The sequence below is a fragment of the Rissa tridactyla genome, chromosome 8 (assembly GCF_028500815.1).
Source record: "Rissa tridactyla isolate bRisTri1 chromosome 8, bRisTri1.patW.cur.20221130, whole genome shotgun sequence".
NCBI lineage: Eukaryota > Metazoa > Chordata > Aves > Charadriiformes > Laridae > Rissa > Rissa tridactyla.
Window position 1 is genome coordinate 806,426 of NC_071473.1, and position 23,523 is coordinate 829,948.

General features: G+C 42.2%; 1 long non-coding RNA gene across 1 annotated transcript; it reads left to right on the plus strand.

Annotated features, from left to right (window-relative positions):
* On the plus strand, positions 1–23,351 carry LOC128914100 (uncharacterized). The gene is made up of 4 exons (XR_008468183.1): positions 1–7,771; positions 12,500–13,890; positions 14,445–14,528; positions 19,300–23,351. It is a non-coding gene; the product is annotated as an uncharacterized LOC128914100 (long non-coding RNA).
* Positions 23,352–23,523: the final 172 nt, after the last annotated feature.

Consider the following 23,523-nt stretch of genomic DNA (forward strand, 5'->3'; position numbering starts at 1 on the left):
GTATGGCTGGGTGATGGTGCGCTGCTGGAATGACCTGGGGGCTGCGTATGTAGAGCCCCCCCCAGCTCTCCTTTATTGCGCTGGGTCCGAGCTGGCGGTGGGATTAGTGGGCAGCAGGGAAAACGTGTCCCCTCTTCTCCTGGCTGTGTGGGGTGCAGCTCAGCTTCAATGGAAAATTCAGTATGTGAATCGTAATTTCTACTTGAAAAGCCAGGTTTTTGTATTTTCATTTTGAGGAGTACTGTTTTGTATGCAAACCTTCTCAAGCATCAAGATGAGAGTATTCTCTAAGGTGTGTTACTGCTGCTTCGAGTACACGGTTTTGCAATTCATTAAACTCTGCTCTCTTGCATGAAAATGTTAGTTCATATAAAAACCTGTAACATACGTCTCTAAAATGGCGTGTGTAACCATGGCGCAGTCCATTTCAGTTACTGTGCAATTTGCAAATCTAACAAGTGTTGCAGAACAAAGAATGGCCTTTCAGTGCTATGGAAAGAAACCTAGGCTGTTTCAAATTATGAATATTGCTGGTTTATTATACTATTCCTACAACTATTTCCAATGCCCATAAAGAATGTTTTAGGAGTTCTTCATATTATTTTTTGATGGTTAAGCTGGCTTACCCATTACATCTCTAAGTCACAATATGAATTTAATCTGTAATGACCCAAAAGTGTTGACCTTGTCTACCCGAGACGCAAGCTGGTTCTCCAGGGAACAGCCTGACAGCTGAAGATGTTTAATAGTTTGAGCAAGTGGTCACCACGTGCAGACGGACGGCAGCTAACTTTCCAGCCCGAAGCCCTTCGCAGCTGAATTGCCGATGTATGTCATATTGTGGGATGGTAGAGGAAACTATATCAAACCCAAATTCGACATGTTTACAAAAATTTCTTCTCATACCATTTGCATTGTTAAAAGTCGTGCCTAAATTTAGATGCAATCAGCCTGCACTTCTGTTGTTTATATGAGCGTAGGTTGGCACAGATGTTGATGGCCCTGCCCTGTGTACAATTAACAGAAGAAGAAAGAATTGGATGTTTTGCAGTTTGAGTAAATGTAGTTTTTAGAAGTTGCATAAAAATGTATTCCCTTTGGCTGCTGCCAATATTGAGAGGAAATCCTGGCTGAGCATCTTACTTGGTGGTGGAAGATCACCCTTAGAATAAGGATTAATGAACATTTCAGTATTTATTCATCCGTTTTTTTCATTTTTGGTTTCAGCACATATCCATAGTCGCTCTCAATCAAAACATCTGTCCTAATATTAAAAGAGAGTGCTTCTGGTTGTTAAGAAAACAGTGTCATGAAGTGTGAGGACAGAATAATCCCCTCTCTAATGCAGCGTTATGAAGTGCCCTGCATGGAGAAAGACAGATTCACGCTTCCTTTATCTTATGTGGATGTAAGAGATAATGGGAGTATAAATCTCCATAGGAAAATAAAATGTATAATTTAGAATCTTTTCATGAGATTAATGCCATACAGTTTTTTCTTTTTTCTTTTTTTTTTTTTTTAGTTGATGAGATTAATATTTTAATGGGTTACAGTTTCCTTATCAATCAAAATAATCAATTGAACATAATCTAATTACAGGATGTTGGAATTTAAGGGTTATTGTTTTTAGGAATAAAGTTGTTCCGTAATAATTGTAGCGTAGACTCTTCAATTCAATTGCCAGGTACTTTTTATTTGCTGTATTTTAGGATACTGTTTTTAGTTTAGGAGTTGATGCTTTCTAGAAATATGGTACGTTGTGATAACAAAGAAGTGGAAATACAAGAAAAAGTAATATGTAAAGAAGAAAAGTTTTCTGGTATCAATGTAAGCGCTGGTTACCAACATGCAATAAAAAGACGGTAATTTTGTGAGATACTCTGTATTATTAAGCCTACTACCAGATGTTCATACTTCTAAAAATAAAAGCTATTGTGTTAATGAACTCTGTTCAGAGAGACTGAACACGAGGAGCCTCTTGAAGCCCTTTGTTAGTGCTTGGTAAGAAGCGTTGGAAGGCAGCAGGGTGACGGCTTTGGCTACTAAACTGAAGCAGAGGTCACTAGCCCTGGCTCTGCTCAGTGCTTTGGCGTTTCACCTCATTTTCTGGGATTTAGTTTACTCAGTGACCAAAAGGGTAGCAGGACAAAGCTGCGTGAAATCCCCATTGATCCTGGCAAAAATATGCGTACAGGATACCGTTCTGTAATTTTGTTGCTTAGTGTCCAACATACTTGTTCTAACAAATCCTCGTCCTGTTCTTATTTATCTCCTTTGAAATATTGCTTCTCATTGCACGAGAATATCCTCAGACAAGTGGTTCTTGTGATCGTTTCGTCTTTTTAAACTTTGGATTGCTTATTGCTTATGAATGCAGCTGGATTGGATCAATTTTCTTTTTTACAGATTGAAAATGGTTTCTCTTTGAGGTTAAGCTTTCACGTTCAATCTATAATTATGCCTATTCTGGAATTTAGTTTTTGTTTCTGGGTTGAAGATAATTTCCTTTGCCAGGAAACCATTTAAGAATCTCCTCCTATGTGCTTTTTACATGTCTTTTATATGTTGATTTAAACTACTCAAATGAAACAAATGCTTCAGTATTTTCTGGAATTTGATGGGATTCAAACATTTGTTATTGATATCAGTGGTGCTCTTTTCTTAAAATCTTTTGCTGTAAACTCACAATTCAAGCTATTTATTTTTAGAACTTAGGACAAGTATTTCTTAAATCTCCTTCAGCAGAAGTGGGTGTGGGAAAGATGCTGCAAAAGGTCAGTGACCGCAGGTGTTGGGCAGCACGTTCTGCTCTGCCCAGGCCAGCGTCACTCGGTTACTGCTCTGGTTTCCAGCTCTGCCGAGTCTTCTGCCCCTTCCTCAGCGTCCTCTCCATCCCCTCCACCTCGTGCCGCCTGTGTTCGTCACGTGAAGTGATAATGCCACTATTTTAGAAATCAGTTCTTAACAAAATTAACCGCTATAATCCAGTTACAGAGGAAAGAAAGGAACTGAACAGTGAGTTTGTTTTTCCACTTAAAACGAAGACACTCTTTCGTAACCCTCAGCGGTGCTCCGAAGTGAACGGTTTTGTGGACTCTGCAGAAACCAGTCGTGGTTCGCTTTGATCCTGTAACGTGCAGAATCGGAAAACAGGGTGAGGTGGAACTGGGTAGAAGCGATGTGCCCGGAAAAACGCTTTGAAAATGCCTGGCACATTGTGTATGCTGCATTATTACAAAGACAGCGTTTACCCCTCGTAGGTGAGATTATGTTATATATCATTTCTGGCAGAGCTCAGTTAATAGAATTACAAAAAGTGGAGATGCCATTGGAGACAAACAAATCCCTTTAGCCTTTTCCTAAAATGGAAGATGAGAATACTCTGATCTGCTTTTTAAACATTGCTGGTGTACTCTGTATCCTGCGTCCAGGAAAAAGAACAGACTTGCTTTGTGTCATTGTTCCAAATATCTACTGTAGTATGAAATATTAACCGGAAAGATGCTTCCAAACCACAGTCTTCAGGATTTTGAAAGTTTTTTGGTTTGTTTTTTTTTTCCCCCCACCTAATTCTTCAATCCATCTCTGTTCTACGGTTGCAAATTGCAGAGCTTGGTCTTTTAGTCTATATTTCTTTCTATTTATGCCATAAATGTGTCAGAAAATAGCTGTACATCCTTTCTTCAATCTGATACAAATTCTGCAACATTTTCTTACTTGGTAATCTTAAAATTGAATAATAGTAATAGTCATACTTAGGTTTTATGATGTAATTTACTGGGTATAAAAAAACGTGTAAAAATTAATTCGGGAAGGTTTACTGAGTAGCATTGTTTTTCCTTACTCCTGCCTCTCATTGTGATAATTAAAAAGGTTTTTGTTTTGGTGCTGTGGGAAGCCACACTGCATCAAGGCCAACAGAGTGTTTACAGGGAAGCGGTACGAGCCCTGTGTAGCCATGAAGTACGGTGATGTAAGCTGCCATTGACTTGGCTCCTAGAAGTTTTCGTTATTACAAGTTTGTAATTTTACTTGGAAAATTGCGAAAGTTTATTTATGTAAATGCTAGTGGTGTCGTTACTAATTGTGTCCAAGAGCAGCATAGTACATCACTGATCAAACCCGTTGCAGCTTTGTTTTAAATCAAATGTGAGAGATTTGACAAGCCCATAGCTGTCTGTTATAGATTTTTTTTCCTGATATGCTCCGGGTATCAGAGGTAGAATTGCAAAACCATTAAAGAATGAACTCCAATTTACAGATCCGTCAATAATGGTGGCAGCAGCCTTGTGATTGATGTAATACATTTTCAGATTACATGGGGGAAACTCAGCACAAATGATTTCTGTAGCACTTGTTACTTACAGACGAGCGGTAACATTCAGAATAATGAGCGTCCAATATGCTTCTCTGCAAAACCACCGATCATGAATTCCAGCTATTGGTAGTTCGTGTTCAGATACTTGCTGTTGACAGTTCTCCCGGCCCTTGTAAGAGTCAGGGATCGCAGTGTTTAATTTCGACATCGCAAGCCTTGTACTTGGCTGTTCAGAAGAACCCCTCCAATGCAGTTCACCAAGCAAACCCTTGGCTCTGGTGTTGTTCACTCTTTTCTGTTCTCTCCAGCCTTACTCCTTGTGCAAACATTATCAGCTTTTGCTCTGTGTTTGTACTATAAGAATACGTTATGTCATGGGCTGAGAATCACTTCTCTAGGTAGCTTTTCACCCTAAATAATTGATAATTACTTATTAGGAAATGTAGTATCAAGAAAGCATTTTCCAATTTAGTATTGCCATATAACTTCTGAATATTCCTGTCTCTCAGACTCAGAAACTTGTGTGGTATTGAGTTCAAAGCTTAAAACATGTTCAGAAATATGTTAACAGTTGCTGTCATTTGATGGTGGGAGTATTTGATCTGACAAGACTCATCTTCCCCCAAAACCTGTTGACTACTATAAAATATAATTAATCCTTTAAGAGTAAGTAATAATCTTTAATCAGATATTGCATGATTTTCCCTGAAATCAATATTGAGGTGGATGACTCATAGCGGTATAAGTCACGCTATTTACTCTTTTGAAATATTGGCAGAACAATGAAATTCTTCTAGTCCTATGGATTTTTCAAAGATAGATTTATTCCAAGGGAAGTATAGCTGTTTTCTGAAATGGAATAAACAGGAAAAAATATAGCTTGAGACAAGTCTCAGATGCTGCCTGTCTCCCGATGGTGTTCCGCAGCAGTAGAGAGTGTTGGATGGGTTTTGGCACTGGTAAGTTTGCCCAGGGAAGGGTTGTTGGCGGGGGTTCCCACGGTGCTGGGGCGCTCGGGACGCCGCTGCTCTGGAGGCCACGTTTTGAAATGCAGCAAAGCGTACCTCTTCATCGGGGCTCCCAGAGCAAGGCGAGCTCGCTCCTGCCCTTTTGAATGGATTGGAATGTTAATCGTTAATTAATTTTTAGTATTATTGTCGCAGATTTGTGTTGCCATAATCTTAACTGTCATGGTGCCTTTTTATAGGCGATGAAAACAAAATCTGGAGAAGGGGAGAAAACTGGCATTGTATACTTGTGCTTCTGGACTGTCAACAGCGGTTGAAGCCAAAGTTTGAAAGGCACAGAGATACCGACCTCCCTATATATGTCAGTCGTTGCTGCCTTCCCTGGGATATCCAGCTTCCCTAGATTTCCCATATCCTCCTTCTTTTAACACATGGGGAAAAAAAAAAAAAGGTTCCTTAAATACTGTATTCTTTTCCTATAGATGAGTGAAAAATCCCTGAGCTGGAAGATAACTACCTTTCTTCGCTGGTGAGAAATACGGTAGGCAGAGCTGCTGAACACTTGGCATCCCTTACCGCACCAGACTGGAGCGCAGCTGTACCGGGAGCCTCCATGGACCCATCTGTGAACCCTGCTCAGCACCCCTGGGGTACAGACGGGAGCTTTCCGTACAGCCGCAGCTCATGGTCCTGGAGCTGTTCGAGCGTTGAACCCTTTGTCCCCTGACAAGAAGGCTGTTGTGCCTTGTACTGGTGTCAGAAGTCCCATTCAGGGACTGCAGGTTTTAGGAATACTTTTCCCATGTTCACCTCCCGCGCAGCAAGACGCAGGAGGCCTCTGACGCTGAACTGTGAGCGGAACCACCGCCAGCCTCTTTTTTCAGTTAACGGGACTGAACCGTTGTTACCTGAAGTGCATCCCAGCCGCTCAGGCTAGCTTTTCTGTTCAGTGGATGGAAGTCCGTGTCTGTATGTACCCAACGGGGTGGGTGAGGAAGGGAGCCCGCGTGCGCGGCGCAGGGTCCGGTACCAGCCTGTCAGCTCTGAGGCACGGTGCCGCCCAGGGGTTGCTATGCCAGAAGCCGGCTGAGGATGAAGACTCCTCTCTCACGCTTCTTTGCTAGCTCACTGCTTTCGGCAGCGCAAACCGCCCTGCGCTGGGCCTGTCCCTTCCTTGCAGCCCGTCTGCTGGCGATGGGGTGCTGCTGAGGGGACCGGGGCCTGCCAGCTCCCTTCCCCGGCGCCATCCCTTCTTCCCCACGTCGGTGAGGGAGAGGCGCCTGCGGAAGGACCTCCCTTCTCCTGCACCTTGAGCCCTTGCAGACCGACCACGTGAGCTACAGACGCCTTCTGACAGCATGTTGTATTTGGAGGCAGTCTTTTTCATCCACTCTTCATGCGATGGAGGGGGAATTGTTTCCGAGCACTAATGAAGCCAAACACAGACTGTTCTCTCTTTATAACACATCTTCCCTTTTTTTTTTTTTTTTTCCTAGGGAAGTATTTCAGTTACATCTTTAAGTTAGTCCCTGATGCCCAGTGTAGATTTTGCTTTCCAGCTAAGTATAACTTGGTATTTTGCCAGGAGCATAGATATCCGTAACGTACAGGCTCTGACTTTTTTAAGAGATGCTTTTGGGATTGTGTTTATCAGATTCAGGGAAACCATACCTTATTAAGGCTTTTTTTTTCCCCCTGCCTGAAGGTTGAAATTTTTTTTCTGAAGTACATCAAAACTAGAACATGACAGGGCAATTACTTCTTTTTAATTTATTCAGTAGTAGTCGGTAAACAGATACTTTCTCATACACGCTCAGCGTGTTTTGTATATGCATTTTGGTTTTGTGGAGGCAGCTTGCTGTCAAGTGAGAAGCTTCGGCACCATCAGTCGGATCTCTTCGTTAGTACCTATTGACAGGAATTTGATCATACAGCGTTAGCTGAAGCTGGGACCGAGCGTTGGCCCTGGCAGCGTTACTGGTTGTGAGATGGTTGCTTTGTTCCTCCAGCAGATACGAACCGGCACGTGGTTTGGCTGTGCAAGATAAATAGCGAATGGTTAAATAGCTTGAGATTTCTACTCAATAGCTTATATTAATAGCAGTACATTTGCTTTGTCACTTTAATCTGTGAATGCCGCGTCCTTTCAGCGCGGCAGAGCGATGGCTGCACAGGAAAGGAGACAGCGGGAGCCTGGGAGCTTGTCCTGGGAGGGGGGAGATGCGGTTTGCAGCCTGTCAGGCTGATGAGGAAATTGAACCCAGGTCTCCCCCTACTTGGAAGAGTTTTCTGATCTGCAGGCTATTATTAAAATACCCGTATCAACACAAGCACCTGTATCTTAGCAGAAAAACTTACCAACTGTGTTTTACCACAGGATGTCTCGAACATACCCTGCGGTTAGAGCCCTCAGCAGACTGGATTGCCAAACTGCCGGGGGTGGGCATTTGGAGCTGCGCAGAGAGGAGAGGCTGCGAGCTTTCGGGTGAGAAGCGCGGTGCCCGGGGAGCAGAGCCTCGGCACTGGGAGGGGGGCAACTGCGGCAGGGCTGGTTTGGTTTAGTTTGAGAAGTATATGCAGAAATCGTTCCAAATAGTACAAACTTCTTTTACGGAAGTTGGGGTATTCCACTGCTGTCTTAAGGATCACAGGAGAATTTGCATTTTTACAGGTGTGAATTAAGGTGAAGACTAACTAGTTGAGATGACAAGCGCTTTTCAGCAGCCGTTACCTCCACTGCGAGATAGTTGAATGCTTCTCAACAATTTGTTGAAACATTATTTTCTGTGCACCTGGGTACATCCATAGTTGCAGTGCGTGTATGTTATTGCTGTGGCTGATAAAAGTGTAACATAATACAAATTATGGAGGCAGATTTTAAAACAACTGTGTGGTTTTCTGCAAGTTTGATAACTTTTTATACTGTTGACTTAGAATGGTGCTCTGAGCAGTCACTTGCCACGTGTCCACAGCCAGAAACCCCGGGCAGGTTTTTGTGTGAAAATTCCGTGTTCTGTATGTCGGACCAGCAGTTAAATGGATAGAAGCCGAAGGCTTTACAGTGGCTTCTGTGTTGTAGAAGGCAATAGGTTATTCATGACGCCAACCTGCCTTGACAAGCTTTACATGTATTGCTAGCATTTAACCTCAGATCCAAATCCAGAAATGATAGTGTGACATAGCATCTGCCACTTTGATCCAGGCATATCTTACTAAGCCTCTCGCATCTCCATCAGTTGCTAGAGGAAGAATGTGAAGAACTAGCCTGAATATTACTGGATCTGGAGTTTATTGGAGAAAAAAAAATAATCTTTGACTATTGCCTTGCTAATTTGTCTTCATTCCAAATCATGAACATGTTGGTAGATATGAATGAAAAGCCTCTGGAGTGTAAATAATAAATGCTTCTTCCAGCTGTAGAGAGCGCTTTACGTTTTTGAAATGATGCCAGTCTTATTTTTTTTTTTTGTTTTAAATGGGTTAGATTGTTACATAGTACTCTGCTTTCTGCTAGCCTCTGTGAAGGCCTTTATCTGTGTTCATAACTGTTGATTTTATGTAATTGCTAGCATAAAACATCATATGCTGCAAATTAAACACAAACAAATGAAATGAATATTCAGGGAATTCTTAGCAATGTGTAGTATCTCGTATGAGCTCAGTGCAGATGTTAGGAGTTTCTCAGTTCTTGACAAGTAATAGATGATTTTGTTCAAAATGTCTAAACTATGAATATATTTATGTGTTTTCTTACTAGGATAGTGTTTGTGAATTTATCTTACCTGAGTTATAATTACTACATTAAATTCACACTGATGACAATAGTAAGTGAAATCAAAGTGCGTCCCTTCCCTCCGCCCCAGCGTTTCTAACCGTACAGTTACTGAAGACGTGTTGGGGCGCTGACTGCTGCTCCTTTGGGAGACCTTTGTCCCCTCCAGCTTGGCTTCCTTGGTCTATAAGGTGCATGTGAGTGTATCTGAGGCACAAGACAAAAGTGTAAATTAGCTATCCTTCATCAATTCCTTTGAAAATCACGGTGTGAACCTTTATCAGGTTCCAGCTATCACTTAGGAGACAAGCACTCACTCTTCTAACAGTGAGAGAGGCAATGCCCGTCAGAAAACCACAAAGTGACGTCTTAGGAGCAAAGACTGGGTTAACCTTGGACTTTCTTGGCAACTGTTGTAGAAAACTTTCTTTGCATAGATCTGAGAGTCGGTCAATGGTGGAAGTAACTCATCTTTGTGTTTCCTGGTAGTGCTATGAGTACGTAATACTGAATATACATACAGGGCATTTGGTAAGATGGTGAGGTGGGTCTGCAGCGTATAAAAATAAAAACACGGGCATCACCCATTTTAATAAAGGCTAACAAGCGAATTATTTTCCCAAAGTAGTCAATTTGTAGGACTAGTCTTTTCAGAAGGGAGTTCAGTTGAGGACTAGAAACTGGTATTTGTTGTCTGTCGGTATCCTGTTGAGATATAGTTCAAAACAAAGCATAGAAGGCAATGCTAAGTTCCTGTGCTGAACTGCTCTTTATTCTTTGGATGAAGGGAAAAAAGGTAAGATAAAAATGCTGTGTGTTGGAGAATATTTTGTGGGAGTCATAAAGTAACCAAGTCATAGCAAGCTTTAGCTTTTGCATGGTTTTCCCTTTTTAATGTGAATTAATCTTTTGCTAAAGCACTGTCTGCAGTTTCTTTCCTGAATGATCTCTGCTTTAACACAAGGATGAAATTCCAGTCAGAGACAGTCGCCTTTGTTTCCTGAACACGTGGTCGTATAACATGACGCCGTGTTAAATAGTATCTGCAGATAGAAATCTGATAACGGTACCTTAAAGATGATCATCCCACGGAAGCAAATGGGTGTTTGAGCCATCTGCATGGCTGGAAGTGCGATTCAGGCAGAAGTGCTGGAAGTTTTTCAAAGGCAGCAAAGCTTCAGTGCTGAATGAAGGCTCTTTGCTGCCAGAAGGTGTTTGATGTACAGCTGTATGGTGAATCCAGAGCAGACATTTGATCTCTGATTTGATTAGATTTCCTTTAAAAGAAGAGGCTTCCTTCTCTCTTTCTTTTAGGTACAGGGAAATCTCATGAGAGGCTGGCTCTGGTTAGCCTGCAGAGTGAGGTGCGGAGTGGCTGTTCTGCGTGTTTGCCGCTCTCTGGACATGGATTGCCTCGGGCTGCTCCTTCTCAGCCCACCGAGCCGTCGCAGCTGCTCCTTCTCAGCCCACCGAGCCGTCGCAGCTCCACAGCTGCTTCTCTGGAGGGCAGATGTGTTTGATCTCCGCTCTGCGCAGTGCGGTGTGCTGGCCCCGTTCCGTCATCGTGAGAGAAATCCTCTCGAGACTCCTTCAAATCCTGGAGGGTCTGGGCCCAGCGGGATGTTGGAGCCGAGGGTGCCGTGCAGCCGGGGACTCCGGGGCAGCGGGACAGAGCCCCGCGCCGGGGCTGAGGGGAGCTGGGGAGCCGGCGCAGGAGGTGCCGCGACCGAGGGGCAGCTGTGGAGTAAAGCCAGGCAGTCGGTAGATGTCTGCAATGACAGAATAGTCACTGGGTCGGTGATCTCGTTTAGGGTTTGGCTCCACGCAGCAGGAAAGGGAAGCAGCGGATAATCGGCTCCTGTGCTGTCGGGGCAGAGGGGAATGAACGAACCTTTCCTGCTCGGTTCTGAGCGGCCATACAGAGTGCGCAGCAGCGTTTGGCCAGCCCAGCTTTGATTTTATTACGAAAGTCAGGCGCTTGTGTCTAGGCTGGTGCTTTGACAGCTAATTGATCTCCAGCATTTGATATGCTAATTATTTCTTTCATAATATGCTAATATGTGTACAGTGAAAAAACACCTTTTAAATGCTAGGAGGATGTCTGAGGCATATTTGGAAATGGAAAGTAAGACCTGTAAATCTTGATTTATATCAGTATGATATACGAGCGACTGAGGGCTTATAGTTGTGGGAATTTAACTTAAAAATGGAGGAGTTAAGGCCGGTGTGGTTTAGTCAGGCAGTGAGTGCACAGGGCCTGCGTACCAGGCCATCCTGCGCAGCACGAACAGCCGGCACACGGCTGGGGATTAGGGAATAGACTGCTCTGTTCAACATGCTTCAGAGACCTTGGCAGCTTTTCTGCCGCTGCTACATGGATGTTCTTTTTTGTGAGGTCTGGACATCATAGTTTTTATCATATTTCCTGCAGTTAGAGAATGAAAAACTAATAGTAGAGAAGTATAGTTGAGTCCTCTCCCAGTTCTCCCCTAGGACAGCATGTACCTCCCTACATTAAGATGACTTCTCCAGGTAACTGAATTATTTGCTGGCTCTCTGTGAATTCCTGCTGTTTGGCCATTCAAAAGCAGATGTTACCAGACTGCTTTCTGAGATGTGCCTGTATGCTCGATAGATCATTCCCAATTTTTTTGTCCTTCCCCTTTTGGGATTTCCTTCACACTCTGGGTAAATGCAGTCTGATGTGTCTCAGTCGTTAGCTTCCACATGGAATTATAATTGTACGTGTTCCTAAATCTTTGAACGAAAGGCGCCATCAAGGAGAATTTTCCTGTACGTTTTCTTTTGTCTGTCTCCACTCAGATATATTTTAAAATACTTTAATGAAATACATAAAAAGCTAAACGTTTTTGAGAGCTGTCAAAGCAGTCTATGGAAGGATGAGCGTTGAGCAGCCTTGCTAGGGCCTAGGACAGAGCCACGAGGACACGTTATCGATGTGGTACAGAGCCGCAGGCAGAACCAGGCTCTGTACCGACCCTTGGAGATCAGCCGTGTTTGGCAGTTGAACAATTTCATTTCTTTAAATATTTTTAAAAGAAAACTGCTAGATCGTCTTCTATACAGGCACCTTTTGCATAGACTAATACGCTGTCCCGGTGCTATTAAGTAGAAAGTAATTAGATTACTAATATGTACTTAAAGTCTTAAATAATAGGAAAATGTCTGATGTACATTTGGCTTCAGTCCCTGGCAGCAGAGGAGATGGACACCTATCAAGTGCTATAAGTGCATGAGCACATTCTACAACTGTTCCTGGGAACAGGTTCTATGTAAGAAGCTTATCTGTATGCTCAAAGCCCTCTTCTCCCTCTTGTTGACTAGAGAGGACTTTGATTTTATCCACAGGGGTACAAGAAACTGATTATTTAGCTCTGCAGACCAAACCCACCCAAATAAAATCATCCATTCGTTTTGCAGAGGGAAGTTAGTGAACTGATTGCTGAAAATGAAGCCAATGGAGCTACGCTCACTGAAGACCAGAACAGTAAGTCAGAACGCTTTCTTATGTCAAGAGTCATTACATCCAGTTAAATTCATCCAACTACAAAATCCTGCAAATGATGTGGAATAACAACAGTGTCCCAGGCTGAGAAGGTTCTATTTTTATACTGAAATTTAGTGTGTTATATTTAGTTCCACTTTGGACTTCTTCAGAACGGATATTACACTGGTCACAAAGTAGAATTTCTCATTATGACACAAGTGTAAGTGATAAAAGGATCTGGTCTCCCATAAATTACATACGTTCCTTCTTGTTCTAGATTACTTTTCAAACATTTAATTTTCGTCACTTGGAAAACTGGTTTTTGGAAGCAACAAGTGTCTGACATCCCGAATCTCCCTCTTAAGCTTAATTCCCAAGGGAATAATTGTAACTGAAATTGAAGGATAAATGTATTTTTGCATCAAAACAAGGACCCCTTGATATATCTTATTTGTAGCCCTTTACTTCTGGTTCAGGAAATTATTTCCTGGATACACTCGAACCCTACAGCAACAGACTTGAGAATTGATACTTGGAATACATTGTGGCTTTTTTTGTCTTTTAGCCCAAAGGATTACATCTGGTTGAGGCCATGTAGGTACACCACGACTGCTCCTTTGAGGCTTCATTGATGAGGCTAAAACCTTTCCCACTTTCAGCTATGTGCATAATATATTATGGATGCCACATAAAATAATGTTTTACTATGCTTACAGATTATTCAAACATAGCACACGGGGGTAAGGCTTAACAAGGGACCTGCTCAGACTGGCCAGATTATTGAAATACATCTTTAATGGGGGAATAACTAGAACTTGTAAGTGATTTAAACAATGAAGTGTAGTGACTTCACTGTACAGAAATGCAACGTGCTTCAGAAATCTCACATGCAGCTGAGTAGACTTTAAACAAGTGTGTTTTGCGACAGTGTTTGAATGTTGAGTTGAATTTATTTTAGCCATATTGGCACTTCTTGCATTTGCTTTCTATAAATATTCTAGACAGCAGGATTTACGAGTGGGAATGTTCACCAAAACCATCCCAGCACAACCTTTGCAAGCACAGCATAGTCTCCATAAGATACGGCATCCACATGGAAGATTCGGTGTTATAAATTTCACCCTGTCAACAAGAAAAAGAAAACATATCTTTGAAGAATGAAGTCAGATGAGTCAAATTTACAGTGCTAAAAACTTGGAAGAAAATTCTAAAAATGGCCCACGACTAAGTCAGTGGGGATGAGGAGAGCTGACAGATAAATGCCACTGCACGAGACCATGCCTGCTCGGGAAGAAAGAAATCACAACTAGAGCATGAATTCCAGGTACGACTTGTCTATGGAAGAGTTAACAAATCAACAGAAACAGGAAGGGGTTTCAATTAAATGTGGACGATTGTCCTCCAGAAAACTAACGTGCAAAATATATGCCCCCTTAACATGACACGTATTAGCTTTCAAATATAAACTCGCCCTCTTAAAGCCGTACCAGGCATCTCATGCAGTCACATCGTTATGCTCAAGTGCAAGATGCCGTTTCCAGAGTATTTGTTACGCAAGCAACACACACACATCGGCAGCTGGATTAATGGCACTCAGTGGATTAATTAGAGGCTGCCACCGCAGTACATTCAGTACTTTCTGACAGTTCAGTAATGCACCTAGGATGCATCAGGCTGTATCCTGTGAAACAGATTATTCCAAAAGAATTTTCTCATGTGTGATTTTTTTAAATAGTACTTGCATTTTTAAACCTCTCTCAACAAACGCTTCCAGTTACTCCAGGTTAGCTTCAGACCAATTTCAGACAAATTCGGGACTCTTTCTCTTGCCCAATTGAGCTTGGATTTACCCTGCTTTTCTTATGTTGTGTGTTTAAGTTCGTTCAACGTCTGTGGAGAAATGTACACGATGTACCGAGTTAGTTTTAGAAGACTGGAGTGCTGCTGAATGAATAGCAGTAGGTAAATAAAGCATATTATTAAACAATGTGTCTGACTAAAAGAGCTAAGCTCTGATTTGAGCTTAGATACAGGGATTGCGGGTTGGCCTTGGACTGGCAGCTCTGTGCTGCGGTGACCTGGGGGCTCACTCAGGGACCCGTACTCGCGTCAGTATGCACTGAGTTTGAATGAGCACAGTTCAGAGAGAAATACACCCCCGTTTTTACATAGTTCCTCGGGACATTGGCGTCCCGTTTGGCAGTTCTCATGATTTTGGATCAAACTGAAAATAAACATCTGCAATAATGAAAACCGTGGCTCAGGAGAGTAATGTTGAGTGAGAGCCTACACCTCCTAAAGCCTCTGAATTCTAAGCTGTGATGTTTCCTCTATGTTACTAAATATCTCAAACTTTGCCCGGCCTCCTTAGCAGCCACAAATAACTGTGCTCTAGATAAAAAGTCTTGAAGATGGCAGTTACTTGTTCAGTGGTTCTTAGTGGAATAATCTCTTGTCACAACCCGGAGCCCTCTGGTTGCTGCTTAGCAATCCTTCTTGTATCAGGGTTAGACTTACTATGAAGATCAAGCCACTTACTCAGGAGTCGCGGTGCAGCAATGATACACCCCTGCGAGCCTCGCCGTTACTGCAGTGGGAGGCAAACTGTGGAGCACATCTGGCTCTGGAATGAACCTCGTTCACAGGAGCTGCCTCCCTCTGCCTTTCTCTGGAGCGGTGCTTACACTTGTTCTCATTCTGGTTTGCCTTATCTTCGTAGATCCCAAGCATCAAGAGCTTGTATCAGATCTATCTAGAATAAAAAGAAAAAGCAGTTACCAGTAATTAATTCCTCAGTGGAGCTACCTTTCTGACTATGCAGAACTATTACAATCTCTAACAAGAGTTCTTTAATCATCAGAAGAGAAGATGTTTGGTTTCCCAGCAATTAGTTTCATCACTGTTGCATTAACTCTGTCTTCTAGCTGGGGAAATGGAGGAAGAGGCTTGGTGACTGAGCCCAGTGCAGCGTGTTAGAAAGCACAACTCTGAATTGTAGCACAGTGGCAAGTAAGTCAGACAAGATTTTAAAAATACTCCCTTTACTTTTCCCTTTATTTTTAGAATATTGCGTTCAGGGGCTTTCATTAATAAATAATATTTTATGTAAGTATGACAGGGTGATGCTAAAAATTAAATGTGAGTGCAAATTAGTAAATATTATTGCAGCCTAATGTTTGTGGCACTTACAAAAAGGTTACAAATATTCTTGCTGGAAAAGAAATGTTTGCTATATTGTTCATATATTAGGGAATAGATTCCAGAATTTCCTCCTGGTTTGAGGCCCGTCCCTCATCTCTTCACAGCATGTGGTGGCACAGGAGGCCAGGCACATCTGTACCCTGTGGCACACTGCTGTGCCTGGTGCCTCGGACTTCCAGCTCAACCGGCTGAGGACGCTTCCAGCACCGCTCCAAGTGAGTGCGGTCTTTGGCGTCGACCCAGGAGCAGGATTTGAACTTACCCTTTTGGATTTGTAGCGTTTCCTTGAACAGCTCTTACACTAAGCCCTTTATCAGATCAAACAACAGAAAAGAAATTCCTTGACTTAATTGACTGTGGTAGCTCGATGGATCTGTGTTGAGTTATTTGCCATCGATCCAGACTAAAACAGCATCATCGTACGTAAGCTCGCGCGTGCTCGCTAACCTCAGGTCGTGCTTTTTGGAAGGCACCTGGTTGCAGTCATTTTACAAGCAGAAAGAAGCGAAGGTGATTTTCCAAGTCTCATCCTTGCAATTTTCACAGCCTGTGAAAGCATACTGTACTCTGGTAGTCACAGATAAAAGTTACTTTGGTGTGTGCTTAATGATTCACGGAGTTAGTGAAATAAATAGATGACTAAGACTCTTCTTAGCTTTGTGCAAACAGATTGATTGGATTTTGGTGTATAGACTTCTAATTATTTTGAAAATTTGTATGTAGGTGCTCTACTTCATCTTTGTTTATCATTACTATTAACATTTTGGAGAGTTTTACGAGAGCTTAGATTTTGATTCTTTAATCCTCAGTTGTTTTTTAATCGTTTCATTTAGAAGGGGTTTAGCTTCATAAGAACTGCTGCGGAAGTGATCTTTAGTTAAACCTGTGAAGCGTGAAAATCATCTGTCAAAGCAGATGTACAACATGTCTACTGTTAGTATCTCTTTGGCCTTTAATCCTATTTTTCTGGTTTGTGTGGGCACTGACAGTTAACTCAGGTTTCAGTCAAACCCAGACGAATAGGACTGTTTCCTGCCTTACCGTCCGCTAGTCAGAGAATCAGTGATTTGGTCACACTATTCACCAGCTCATTAAACCTTTATTCAGACTGGCTGAGGCACAGCAAGGATGTAGAACGTGCTCTTTCATAGTCCAGGGTATTTTTCACAGGCTGAAGAGAAAGGATTTATGGGCAAAATATTTTCCATTTTATTTGAAAATGAAATCATGTCATTTTCAACTGCAAATTTTTGACATGCATTATAGAATGAAAACATTGACACAGGATTTGTTTCACAAATGAATTCCCTTAATGCCATTTGTTTTATAATACTGAAAATATTGCTAACCACTTAAATGTAAAGCATTGAAAACTTTTTTACATGGCGTTACTACTATTTTGGTATATGTTTTCTAATTAATATCAATCATTCTGCAAAGAAAGACATTTACTCTGTGCCGTTGTTTCATGATGGCATACTGTGTGAAAAATACTGAAAAAAGGAATTAAATATAAAATTACCAGTGAATTCAGATCTTGGATAATGAAAATATAGATGGGGTAATACCATTACAATACTGAGTATTTGTATTGGATGTTAGTGGGGAGTTAGCTGGGTAGTGTAAACCACACAGAAAACGGACAATCCCTTTGTCATCTTAAACGATGAAAAGAGAACAGGTAAATCAAAATGGAACCGGGCGAGTGGCAGGAACGGTAAGGTAAATCTGTCGTGACCATTAAAATCAAATAAGTTTATTTAGATCTACCCCTCGGAAAATACGATAGCAGCCTGGCCAAATAGAGGTAGCACAATGACAAGTAAGTGCATTTTTGACAAGTATGATCTGAGAAGGTTTGGGCTGGTTGACTCTTCTCACACACAAGTACCTCTTAGTGCAAATAACCGTACCAGAGCCAGGGCATGACACACCCCGCGCAGGTCAGCAGTGGAGCTGCTGCTGATTACAGTGAAGGCAGAACGCTCCACAACCTGACTGCCGGGGTACAGAACCTCATCGCCAGATGCACTGTCAAAGCTACAGCCTGGCCCCAGGTGTATTGGCTGAAACACACGTGGTGCAGAATCTGGAGCTAAAATTACGTAACCCTGTATTTTGCCATTTTCTTGTGTCAGTCTTCTTCCACCTGTGCGCAATCTTGTTTCTTGCAAAAGCTATCTCCACAGGTAACGACTTGTTTTTCCCTTGGCCTACCAGAACTCTGTGGAGTCTCTCTGTGGGTCGTTACTTTGTCACACTCATTAGAACTTGAGATGAAACCTATTGAGGTGAGTTAACATCATCTCAGAACACCAGGTGCTTTGGCATTTCACATGTTGTGTGGGTCAAGACATAATAGCATTTCTAATTGTCAGCCACAGAATGAGACATGAAAATAGTGAAAGGAGGGGGGGAAATCCCTGTGGGGAGAACTCAAGGTTATCTCTCCAATTCTGACAGAATTGAAAAACTAACTCACCGGCATGAAAGGCTGAGCTGCTTCTATAGCCACGTTCTCTATGGAAAGGCACTGAAAGCTGCTCTGCCTTTTGTCCTGGATTTCTCATCTCTCATGTATTCTTTTCTTTCTGTCTGTGTCACAAGGCGGGTGCGTTACGTTCTATTCTGTGAATTCTAGCTCTAAATCCAAGTGTGTATTTCTGGTGTGGTGACTTCAAAAATATCTTTGATTCAACATATATATGTGAGTGTGTGCGTGCATCTGGTACATGCATGCAGTAATAGAAATGACTGATACAAACCTGCATTCCCGGTTTATGGAGTGGTATCACGGAAAGAAAATAGAACTTTCCAATACTGTAATGAGAGTGAACCACCTGGTCAAAGGACACAATTTCCCATCCAGCAACAGGGAAACTGTTCACCTGCTGCTGGACTTTAAGGTTTATAGGACCGAGAGGATTCCAGGGGGCTCCCGTAGGCTCATCAACTCTAGAAACCCACCAAAGCAGGCCCTGGTGTGGACTGCGCTAATTACCCATTCTGCAGTAGTTGCAGATGTTCCAGCAGGTAATTTGTCCTGCTCCTGTGCGAAGCCCCAGGACTCCCGCAGTGGAGTTTAATGACCGTCTCTGGGCGCTACTGCACTGTGCTCCGCGCGGGAAAGGGTGTCCCTGGAGCCCGCGGAGAGGAAACGATCTCCCTTGCTGCAGAAAGAAATGCAGTATTAGGTCTTTTCACAGTAGCATCTTATTTTGCAAAAACACCAAATCTAAATGGACTAAGAGTTTTGAAAAGAAACTTGAGCAATAAAGAGCCAGTTTTGAACATGTCAAAGCATTTGATGCATTGCAATATATTTTATATACATGCAGACTTTAGTATATCTTGACATGTGTTTTGCATATCTCTGGTCAAATTCTGTGTTTTGAATTACAGTTGGAATCGGGCAAAATTCTTTCAACTTTAGGGAGATATGCATTAATTAGAACTGAGTAATAAAGGCAAAGGTCTCGGGGATCGTTCTCCATGCAACTAACCCGTTTCACTTCTCAAATGTATTTCTAAGCCTGGCGTTTTGGGCCAAAGGCTGCAGAGTACCAGGAAGACAGCAGGTCCTGCAGAGCTGACAGGCTCTTCTCTGGCCAGTGGTTCCTGTCGGGGCAACAGGCAGCGTGTGTTTTCCCAGGCCAGTCTCCTGTTCCTGTCCCTTCGTCGCCAGCGGCACGGGGAATGCTGCAGCCAGCGCGTGCTCCTTTAAGCGTCTGATGTTCTTTCAAAGTGCCTGCAGCGAACCTTTCTGACAAAGTTAGTTTTTACAGTGAGTACCTCCACAGTAAGTTCTGTTTTTCTTCTGCCAGAAGGAAGATCCATCCTAATTAACGATTCTCAGAAAAGTGATGTATCATTTAGATGATCTGGAGAAATCCTGAATTTATTCAGATCAATGGCAAAAATCCTGTTGACTTAAAAGGAAATACATTTTTCATTTATGATTTTCATAGAAGAGCCTTGGATATGGAAAGAAAAAGGGAGTATGTCTCTTAGCGATTGGTTTCTAATAATATTCTATCTGTATTTTATCCATGAAAGCTACGTAAGGTGGGAATATTGTTTACCCCCTAAATTTCCTGATACCAGCACTTGCCAGATACCAAGTTTCTTGAAATGTGCTTAAAAATGTCAGAGTTCGGGTTGGTGGCACATCTCTAATTGGTAGCCAGGAGACTTTCATGCAGTCAGAAGTAGATATTAAAGATTAAGTAAAGAGTTTGTTCATATCCGATTGCTTCAGCAAACGTTAAGAAGGACACCGCACAAAGTTCATCATTTGAGGCTTCATTGCTGGTGAATATTCTATAGTTTTGCTGACTTGTTATGATACAAGTGAAATTGGTCTTTTTTGAGAAAGTGATACATTCTTAAGGAATCACTCAAATGATTATTTTTTTTCATCTTCTGGGGGTTGTAAATGGCAGCCCAAGTACCATTTCCTTAGAAGCAAGTGGGTTAAATAAACTAGTCTAACCTAGCTAATATAAACACTGCTCTGATACAAATAATAAGCATCGGGATGCACAAGCACCCAGGGACAGACGGTTTCTGCCCAGTGAGAGTTTATAATCTGAGAAAGGCTAGAGAGGAAAAGGAATAGAATGTTCACTTTATAAACAGAGAAAGGAGGCATAGAAAAATGAAATATTTTATTTTTCAAATGTTCTTAGGGCCAGGCTGTAAAATGCAGGTACTTACTGACAAAGTTGGGCAGTTAGTACTTTTGAAAATTTCGCTAGGCAGTAAAATACTTAACTTCCCGTACAATAAGACCGGAATTTCTAAGTCACAGATAAAAAGGTTCTAAACCTGGATCTGTAGGTCTAGGCTAAGCTGAGCCTTTCAGATAATTAGGCCAATATTTCACTGAACATCTGGGCAATAATGAGTGGAACAAAATCAAAGTATTGGGAAAAAAAAAAAAGGCAGCCTGTCTTTCATCTAAAGTCACTTGTACACTGCCTTGCAGTGCTTAAGCTACACTTCAGAAACAAGGCAGCGTCTCCTAATTTATTTAAAAGTTTTTGCAAGATTGTCTTAGTGATAGTGGCCAGATAGAAGTGTGGTAGCAAAGTTTTATGTCAGATCTCTTGCATTCCAGACCTTCATCCTAAACACAAAAACTTTATATTATTGATAATCCAACTGCACGTGACACACATATTGAAGTTCCAGTATTAGATATTACAGCTGCGCATCAAAGATAAAGACGGATGGCAGCTAGCATGCAAATGCTGTTTCCAAAGAGAATAAAGCCCTTTTGAAGGCAGTAGAAACTGTCAAAGTTAAATTAAAAATTAAAAATCCATTCTGTGGGCTGCAGAGATACTAGGCTGCCTGACAGCCCCAGAGTCAGAAGTTTTAAAAACCTCTCAAATGCAATAGTGAGTTACCTACACACACTGGGCTTCCCCTCTTCCCCGTCAGCCACTGGCGACAGTGAAATACAGTCACTGCGCCTGTCAGCGCTTCACCTTGGACATAAGCAAAAAACCCTTCCTTGCAACTGTTTGGTTTTTTTAAACAGCTCAAATTATCAAGTATTAAGCTTGCTTATGCCTTAACATATAATATAGTGGTGTAAAAGTGATAGACTCTGATTTTTTTAACGATTTGTGATTTATTATTTATGAAAATGTACTGCTGCATGTTAGTCACTCAAAATGAAGATTGATATGGCCTTCAGCATGAAAAAACACTGGCTGCGGTCACCAGCAGTGTTTCAATAAATTATTACATGCATTAAATTTAGATCTCAGAATCTGGAAGTGGGGTAGAGTGGGGTAATTTGTGGTGTTTGGGGTTTGTTCTTTTTTTGAAAGCAGTGAAGTACCATAGACAAATATTGAGGCTGTTAAGAAGGACGAGGGGTAATACCTGCCGTGCTCCATCTCCGTCCGCCCTCCTCCGCGGGCATGCCCCCACTCTGCAGTAACAGACAGTTCTGAGTGTCTGTGTTGGGATTCTTTCCTGTTTACTGACCTCCCCTGTCAAAAAGAAACAGTATAGTAATAAAGGACAACACTTTTATTGTCACAAGCAATTTACCACCATATTCCTTACAGAACTTTGGAAGTCAGATGCTTATTGCTTGCTGCTGCTTGTATTACTTCTCAGCCTGCCTGAGTAAGAGATTATGACAAAAATCTATCTATAATTAAGCAAAACCTTCAAGCTATATTTTGCTTGAATTTAAAAAGGAGCAATGCCTTTATCACTGTCATGCATTGAGTCAAAATGTGTTTGGGAGCAGCTGTGAATTGTGAAGTGGGTTTTAAAATCGGGATCAGAATTTTGAAGTTTATTTTTAAGTAATGTGAGGTTATTTTCGTTGGGTACGATCCCAATCCATATTATAGAGGATGGACTCGAGCTGTATAACAGCAATAGACTGCTGTTGTCCTACAGTAGGGTGACAGGCCTCAAGGACAGGCAAACCCAGCATTCTACAATTACTTTGTTAAGTTTTTTTCATGCTGCTTCACTTGACATTCAGGAGAAATGGGCTACAATGTGATAGAAATGTGACTGAGCAATCTTACATGTAAAGCAAACATTTTGGTACATTATTGCATATAGACTTTAATATTTCTTGTATTTATGTGGCCTGGCGAGACACGGTGTGGACAGAGGAGATGTTCCTGGTGTACTTGCGTGGTCCTGCTCATTGCAGCATCCAGGATTTGCATCAGCAAAACGGTTGAGCTGATACCCTGCTGAGTTCAGTGGGAGTTGGGTGTCCAGCCAGGAATTAATTGGAACTCTGCGCTGGAACACGTACTGCTTTTCCACGCAGCCTGGAAGCAGTACCCTCTCTTGAGACCTGGTTTCCAGACAAAAGGAACTCAGAGCTTCAGAACTCAGAGCCGGTCGCTTACTGAACTCCGTCTGTCCTCTGTGTTCTCTCCCTTGAATGACCCATAAGAGCTGCATCTCGCGTGGCGTATCAGCGTCTGCAGCTGGCTCTGACTAACATGACTTTTTAACAGGATATCACTGGATGTCACAAAAGAGTCAGATTTAACTGTCAGTGTGATACACAGTCCTTGAAACCTGTCAGCTCATTCTGTAACAAAGCCATTTGCACGCTGACTGAAAAAAGAGCTAAAAATCTTTCAATTGTGTATCCTTTATTCCTTATTTTTATTCATGATTATTAAAAAAGTTGTGTTTCATTGTAAGAGCTACGCCCCCTCTGGTAAAATGTCTTTAATGTCCATATATGAACTTCCTAAAAATCTGAAATTCTACTCAAAGCTTTTAGAGCCCTAAGAGCAGTCTCTGCTGATGCATAAGGAAATTGTTCCTCTGTTTTTCCAGCAGAGGTAACTGTTTTCAATGCATATCTGTAAGAAGTATGTGAGAACGCTCAGCTGATGTCTGTATGGCACTCGGAAAAATACACAAGCCTTCACGGATTAGAAATTTAAAGTAATTGTGATGAGCATTAAAAATATTGAATACTGTGAACCATATGGCTAAAACCACAATGGTTTTATGGTCCAGTCATGGACCTCTACAGTCCTGTGGCACTCGACAAGAATTTCTGAAGCTCCTTCGTAAAATGCCCCTGTCCCCGTCCCTGTCCCCTCCGTCACACGTGCGGGTACCGGTCCGTAGCCTGCCCCGTATCTCGGTTCTGTGACGGCGTTATCTGCCGGGCGGGGCGGCTGCCCGGCGGTGCCGGTGTCCGGAGCCTGGCGTCGGGACGCGGCGACCCCGGCCGGGCCCCGCCGGG